This window comes from Ambystoma mexicanum, chromosome 7q (genome assembly GCF_040938575.1).
Source record: "Ambystoma mexicanum isolate Mex_15411 chromosome 7q, UKY_AmexF1_1, whole genome shotgun sequence".
In the NCBI taxonomy this organism is placed as follows: Eukaryota; Metazoa; Chordata; class Amphibia; order Caudata; family Ambystomatidae; genus Ambystoma; species Ambystoma mexicanum.
Genome location: NC_090941.1, coordinates 529,576,972 through 529,584,416, shown reverse-complemented (window position 1 = coordinate 529,584,416; position 7,445 = coordinate 529,576,972).

Here is a 7,445-nt window from a genome sequence, read left to right as displayed (position 1 = left end):
TTGGGACTGCAGACTTCATCAGTGCCAGTCCAAAGGTGCAACTTACAGATATACTGGATGAGGGTCCAGTTATAGAACAGAACATGCCTCTGAATCCAGCGATTGCCGACCCTGTAGCCTCTCTGTGGCAGCATCCCTGCTCCATGCCCCATGTCAGCTCCACCATGACCGGAGAGTAAAGGCCGGCAAGAGGAGATCCCTAATTTCGGTCTTCTCACCCTTGCCCCAGAAGGGCTCGTCGTACAAGCTGCCACAGTCTCCACCAGACCACCATCTTCTACTTCAAATCTGCCGCCTGATAGAGAAGGCAAGAGAATTGACGCCCTGACCAAGAACGTTTTCACAATAGGCGGCATGGCTCTGATATCCACAAACGCAGCTAGTGGTTTTGCGAAGTACTCCTTCGCCTCTGGAAGGCAGTGGAAAATGCAATGCAGTATATCCCTGAGGGGGAAATGCAAGACTGCTTTGTACAGCTGGTGAAGGATGGGAAAGAGGCGGCCAGGCAGTCGCTGCAAATGGCCTGAATGTGGCTGAGTGCGTGGGCCATTCAATGGTATCAGTGATTGTGTTTAGGAGGCAGGCCTATTTGAGGTCTTCAGGCTTTTCGACTAATGTCCAAAACAAACTGCTGGACATGCGCTTTGAGGGCAAACATCTTTTCGGCCAGAAGGCGGATGATTCTTCAAAGAAATTTAAGTAGTCAAAGATTGCTGCAAAATCATTGGGCCTAGCTGCGCAGCCGGCCAAACCTGCCTTCAGCTTCCAGGGGCAGAGGATATAGGTGTTATGTGCCGTATCGCAGGAAGGCACAGCTCCCGCAGGCCAGGCAGTGGCAGAAGCGTTTCTTGCACCCTGGAAGTGGCAGGGGGGCTTCCAGAGGCCAACAAACACTGACAGCGGTGGGTGCGGCTCCGCCCTCTAAGCCGATTTAATTTTCCCCTACCCCGACTTACTGGTTGGTGGACGTTGGGCTATTGTCTGCCCTTCTTAAGGAAACCTGCGGACAGTCCCCCACCACTTCCAAGCCAACCGGGACAAGAGCTCCAGGAGGAGCTCAGAGCCTTGTTGTTGAAGGGCACACTGGAAGCGGTACCACCTGAACAGAGAAGATTGAGATGGTATTTCCTAGTGCCCAAGAAGGGAGGAGGTCTGGGCCCCAGGGCCTTGAACAAGTTCCTGAGGAAGAACAAGTTCAAGATGGTGACGTTGAGAGAAATTCTCCATGCTCTCGAATTGCAGGACTGGCTGGTGTCCATAGATCTACAGGATGCTTATTTCCATGTGCTGATACATTGAAATCACAGGAGGTTCCTGAGGTACCTCATAGGGGACAAGCACTATCTGTTCAAGTTTCCCTTTGGGTTGTCCTCCGCTCCAAGGGTCTTCACCAAGCTCATGACAGTAGTCATGGCTCACTTCAGGAGATCTGGAGTATATGTATACATGTATTCCCATACTTGGACGACTGGCTGATTTGAAGGAAGTTGGCGGAGTGGGGTTTGTCTCACCTGGAGGACACCCTTTCACTACTACACAGGCTGGGCTTCTGCCTGAACCTGAAGAAGTCACACGTGACGCCAGTCCATAGGCGCTAATTCATCAGAGCACTCCTAGACACTCGGTGGGGAAGGCCTTTCCCTCTGAGGAGACAGCCAACAGCATTGCGCAGATGGTGAACCAGTTCAGAAACCAGGCCACCTTACCAGCAGCTTCCTCCACCCTTTAGGCCTCATGGCCTCCTCTATCCTTCTAGTGCCAGAGGCCAGTCTGCGCATGAGTTATCTTCAATGGCTCCTACGTGGCTAGTGGTCCCAGTACCTGGGCACCCTTTCGGACTTCCTTGAGGTATCCATGGCAGTGGTCGACAATCTTGGTAGGTGGGCCGACAGCAGCAACCTCATGTCGGTAGAGCCCTTCTGACCTCTGTGGCTTCAGGCCCGAGTGGTCACGGATGCATCTTTGAAGGGTTGGGACGCTCACTGCGAGGACATGCAGGTGAACGGCCTTTGGTCAGCAATGGAAGCCAGGTGGCACAACAACAGGCTGGAGTTGCGAGCCATCAGTTAAGCCCTGATAGCATTTGCTCCATCTCTGAAGGGATAGCATGTCCTAATTCTGCCAGACAATACGGTGGCCATGCACAACCTGAACAAGCAAGGTGGCATGTGCTCCCTCCCCATTTGCAGAGAGGTGTGCTGCTGTGGTTCTAGTTATTGGTGACCCGTATCTCCGTCTCTGCAGTTCATCTGGCGGGGACAGAGAACAGTTTGGCAGGCTCTGAGCAGGCAGATCACGGTCTCAGATGAGTGGGAAGCATGCCAGAAAGTCCTAGAGGAGGTCTTCTCTCGCTGTGGTACCGCATCAGTGGACCTGTTTGCCACAGAGTCCAACAGGAAGTGCAGACAGTTTTTCTTAAGAGAATTACCAACGAACGGCACGCTGATAGATTGGACCTTCCCTCTTCACTATGCCTACCCTCCAATTGCTGTAATCCCTTGGGTTCTCAAGAGGCTCAAGAGGTTTCGAGCAACCATGAGCTTCATCACCTTGAACTGGGCGAGGGTGCTGTGGTACTCGTACCTTCTGGATCTAACCATCTGCCCGCCTCTCTGGTTGCCTCAGCGCCTGGATCTCCTGAGTCGGAAGTTCGGGTGCTTCATATGATGAGATATGATGACTGGGACCTCTCTGAGGAGGTGCATGAGGTGTTGCTGGCTGCACGCAGACCATCTATGCAATCTCTGTACGCATGCATGTGGAGAAGATTTGAGGCGTGGGGAAGGGAACATGAGATCAACCATATCTCTTGCCCCACCACTTGAGTTCCTTCTGTCATTGGCCTCAGCAGGCCTTCAGGTTATTACAGTCAAAGGATATTTGGTGGCCTTGTCAGTGTTTTAAAAGGTCCCGGATCAGTGTTCATATTTCACGATCCTGGTGATGGCTCAATTCCTGAAGGGCCTTGTAAATAAGTTTCTGCCAACTCCCTTAATCTGATTTTATCCTTCCTGATGGCGGCTCCTTTTGAACCCATGCACACCTGTTCTTTGCGGCTGCTCTCTTTGAAGACTGCCTTCTTAGTGGCAATCACATCTGCTTCTTAGTGGCAATCACATCTGCTAGGTGTGTTATTCAATTGCAGGCCCTTAGTTGCAAATCATCCTTCCTGCGGTTCTTTTGAGAGAAGGTCTCGCTGAAAGTTATGCCGGAATTTCTACCTAAGGTGGTGTCTGAGTTTCATCTATCGCAGGCCATAGACCTGCCAGTCTTCTATCCACGTCCGCTCCCTTCCAGGGAAGAGGAGCGTTTCCATCGACAAGATCCCAAAAGGGCCCTGAGTTTCTATGTCACAAGGACGTCTGAATTCCACAAATCTGACCAACTCTTCATGGCCTATTCTCTTGTCGGTAAAGGCCTGGCATTAATAAAACAAACACTATCCCGTTGGATAATTTTGTGCATAGGGTAGTGCTAATAATCTGCAGGCAGGGAGCAGCCTTCTGGCATCAAGGCACACTCGATTAGAGGGGTCGCTGTGTCAACTGCCTTACAACGGGGAGTTCCAGTTAGGGATATTTGTCGTTCACCGACATGGTCCTCACATTACATTTTCGCTAGACACTACAGTCTAGATGTTGTTAGTGGGGCTGATGCACATGTTGGCAGGGCAGTGCTGCAAAATCTGTTAATTTAACTTTCTACCCGCCTTCTTTGCCTCACTGCTTGGCGAGTCTATCAGATGCAGAATCTGCGGGAGACAGTCAATCCATTGAAGGAGAAATTACTTACAGTAATGTTCTTTCTATGGATTCTTCTCCTGCAGATTCATCATCTCCCCACCCATCCATCCCCGCTCAGAACGTTTGGCGGTTGGTGCACATCTCTTCTTCTGGGTTGACACCTGGTCATGGTCCTGGGATGACCGTTTTCTGTCTTTCATGCCGTGTGTTTTTTCTCTCCAATCAAAAAAAAATCCTTTTCTGATGCAACAGGTTGTGGTGTCTTTCGCAAGGTTTTTCTTCCCTTTGGAAGCTTATTATTGTATTAACCTCATATGGGCTGGTTAGCTCGCTTTTTCTCTGTTTTCCCATGCAGCGGTCTAGCCCGGAGGAAAAAAAGGGGGAAACTGTGGTGTGGGGCATAGTGATGTGGTATATATACGATGCCTGACGTCCGGTCCGGAGCCGACGTTTGAGCACTGAGCAATATGGATCGCCGATCGGTGGCTGAGTCGTGGTCCACTACGGACCCTGTTGAAGATTTTCCGAAGCAGGAGAGATGGATGAGATATCTATCAGATGATGAATCTGCAGGAGAAGAATCCATAGAAAGAACATTACGTTAAGTAATTTCTCCTTCTGTGTTATCAGGGTTCGTTTTCAACATTCCTTTGGTTAGGGTGATCAGTAGATTCTCATAACCATGGAGCAAAGGGGGTCATAGGGTGTAGGAGCCAGTTAGAGTTACCTGTGATAGTGACTACTTCCTCCAAATAAACCCCTCCTCCCCCTGCCATCTACACTGCTAAAAGGGCTGATAGTTATGACAAAGACCATGTGCATGCCAATTCCAGCTTGGGCAATGTGTATGCAATTGCACCCTTCCTTATTTGAAAATGCTGCTGTGCAACATTCTCTGGTCCCTTTCTGGGGACATCCCATAAGTATGAAGGAAAGGGAAATATGGACCAAGGACAGTTGTCATTACTGCTACTTTATAGCTTAGAAACCTTGTAGAGCACACTGTCACCAAGACATGTAGGCTCTTGGCACGAGTGGGACTTTATAGCTTAGAAACCGATTGAGTGGGTAAGAGATCTAATTAATTGAAAAGTCATTTTTTAAGTGCCTTGTGTAGCTGTTGGGGTGTCCAATCTGGTTGAGGTAAACAATTCCATACAGGTGGGACGAGTGCGCAAAAGGCTCTGCCTCTCATTCCCAGTCTTTTAAAGTGTGGTGTAACTGTCATGTTGTTGGGTCTGGACTTTTGAAACCTTTGAGGGAGATGGTAGGGTGGGGGGTGGAAATACGGTTTGAGACACTTTTGCAGGAAATGAGGACCCATATCGTGCATAACCCGATGGGTAGGTCATATGTCTTCTAATTCAATATGCTTTTCCACCAGAAACGAGTAGAATGATCGATTGATTGATTTGATGTGGTTCGGTTGCGATTTAGTCAAAATGATGCTGCCATGTTCTGTAGTAATTAGATTAGAAGAGTGCTTAGCATAATGCAGCTTTGATACACCTGAGCAATAATTGCTTGAAATAAAAGTGAAAAGCCAGAGAGAGCAATTCACTGGATTGCATTCTCCTGCAGAATCCTCATCTAGATAGCCTTCCAGTGTTGGCTGCTCAGAAACCTTTTCAACAGGGGGCGTAGTACGACTCAATGTTGACTGTCAACTCTTAACTAGACTGTGCCACTCATCGGCTTTGGACGTGACTTTGGTCGTATACATATTATGTCACTATGCACCTGTACCTCTGTTCATTTTTCTGTGCACTCAGCTTTTCGCGCCGTTATCGTCTGAAAAAATTGCAATTCGACATTCATTGATATGTCGGCCCTAAGACTTGAGATTCATGCGTTGCTAGGGCTGCAACTCGAAAATGTTGATCACCAACCTGCATGGCATTTGCGTGTGGTGTCTGGGGAAAGATCACACTATCGAGGAGTGTGGTTTGTGGCAACAAATGAATCTGAAATCCCTTGGCGAGCGATGAGCTAAATTAGCGCTCTGGCTGCCTCGATCAAAGTCCCTTGTGCATTCGACTGTCAGTTTTGTCAGGCCAAGATACCAAAGGACCCACGCCCGAAACAGAGCAAAGGTGACATAAAATGGTGAAAAATTGTTTGCACTCGCGAAGCCATTTGTCCCCCCCATCCTCCAATAAGAACAACCGCCATCTGTTAGGAAAGATTCTCTTTACTGCACCTTTCCTTCTTCTTTATGGAACCCCCAAACTTTTTGCTCTTATTTTTTAATCTGACCTGTACTTTTTGCAGTACAGTGGAGCCTTAAGCTTCACTGCACTGGCCTTTGCGCACATGTTATGGGGAAACTGATAGGTCCTTCAGGCTATCTGTACTGGGAAACAATGGTTCCCTTAGTTATGTTACTATGTTGCAGCTTGTGGTTAATTTTGTATGACTTGTGGTAACTTATTATCATTGCACAAAGCAGTTTACACTGCAGTGCAATGGGGTGCATTTTTGTTTTGCCCTAGACTAACACCCAGAGGATTTTTGGTTACTCTAGGTGTGCTTAAAAGATGGGCTGATGGCAGGAGTGACTTTTCCCCACTTTTTGGGGAATTTCGTTTTAGCTTTGCCGCGTTTACCGCGTTTGGCTACTGACTGTGGCTACTGGTCAAACATGGCCGTGCCACAAGATTTTCACCTGTTCTTTTTGCCATCTTGTTGTTTAGCCTTCTTCCTGCCTCAGAGTCCAGGAAGATCCTTATAAGGACTTCCAGTGCCTGGGAAAGCATCAGCTTTTGGCGGGCTACTGTAGGGCTTTGTGTGTTTGCAGGCAGGATGTGGGCTGGGTCAGTCTGACCCTAATCCACATCCTGGTTTCTGTGTGTCTGAGTGGTATGCATGAGTGTTCCCACCAGTGGTCCCGATTGGACCACTGTGGGGGGTGTGTGTGGGCTAGTCCTGCTATTGGCTAGTGGGAGTTTCAGCTCCTACCTGGCTTTTAGGATAAGAAGGGAACCTGAGCCCCCATTCTTCAGAGATCCAGAAGTAACCTGAAGGAGCCAAGTATCCTGTCCAGCTGAGAGATCCTGGAGAAACCAGAAGGAGCCAAGTATCCTGTCCAGCAAAGAGACCCGCGAAGAAACCTGAAACCTGACTGAAGGAGGCTTGGCAACCAATGTCTGCTGCAGTCCTGGTGGACCCCTATCTGCCTCGTGATCTTCAGTATGTGAAGGTGTTATGACCCTTGGAGTGGAGGGACCATCCATTCCCGACGTCTGCTCAGTGCCCAGCACAAAAACCGCCTTCGGAAGTGCCCTGGAACCGTCCTGTGGCTTACCAGCTTTGTTATTGGGCTACAGTGCTAACTTCGTCGCCGTCCTGTGTTTTTGCCTGAAACTTGGCACACCCTCAGCTGCCACTGCAACAACACCCTCTGCGAAGTTTCGGCATCCTAGCACAAAGGGGACCCGAGAAAGACCAGAAGGTCTGACTGCGCCTACAGACTCCTGTTGCATCGATGTGTGCGGCGTGCACCGCCCAAAGCTTGCTTACCTGACACTAGTCCAGTCCTGAAAGGGGTGCTGCATTGTTTGTTTTTGCATTCTTTGACCGAGAGTACTTGCACCAGCAAAAGATCCCAACTGAAGTTATTCCTGAACCTCCAATCCCTGGAAATCAAGGACCACGGGTTTCGGTGGGATAAGCAAAGTAGGACAACCTTCATTTGTTCTGCCA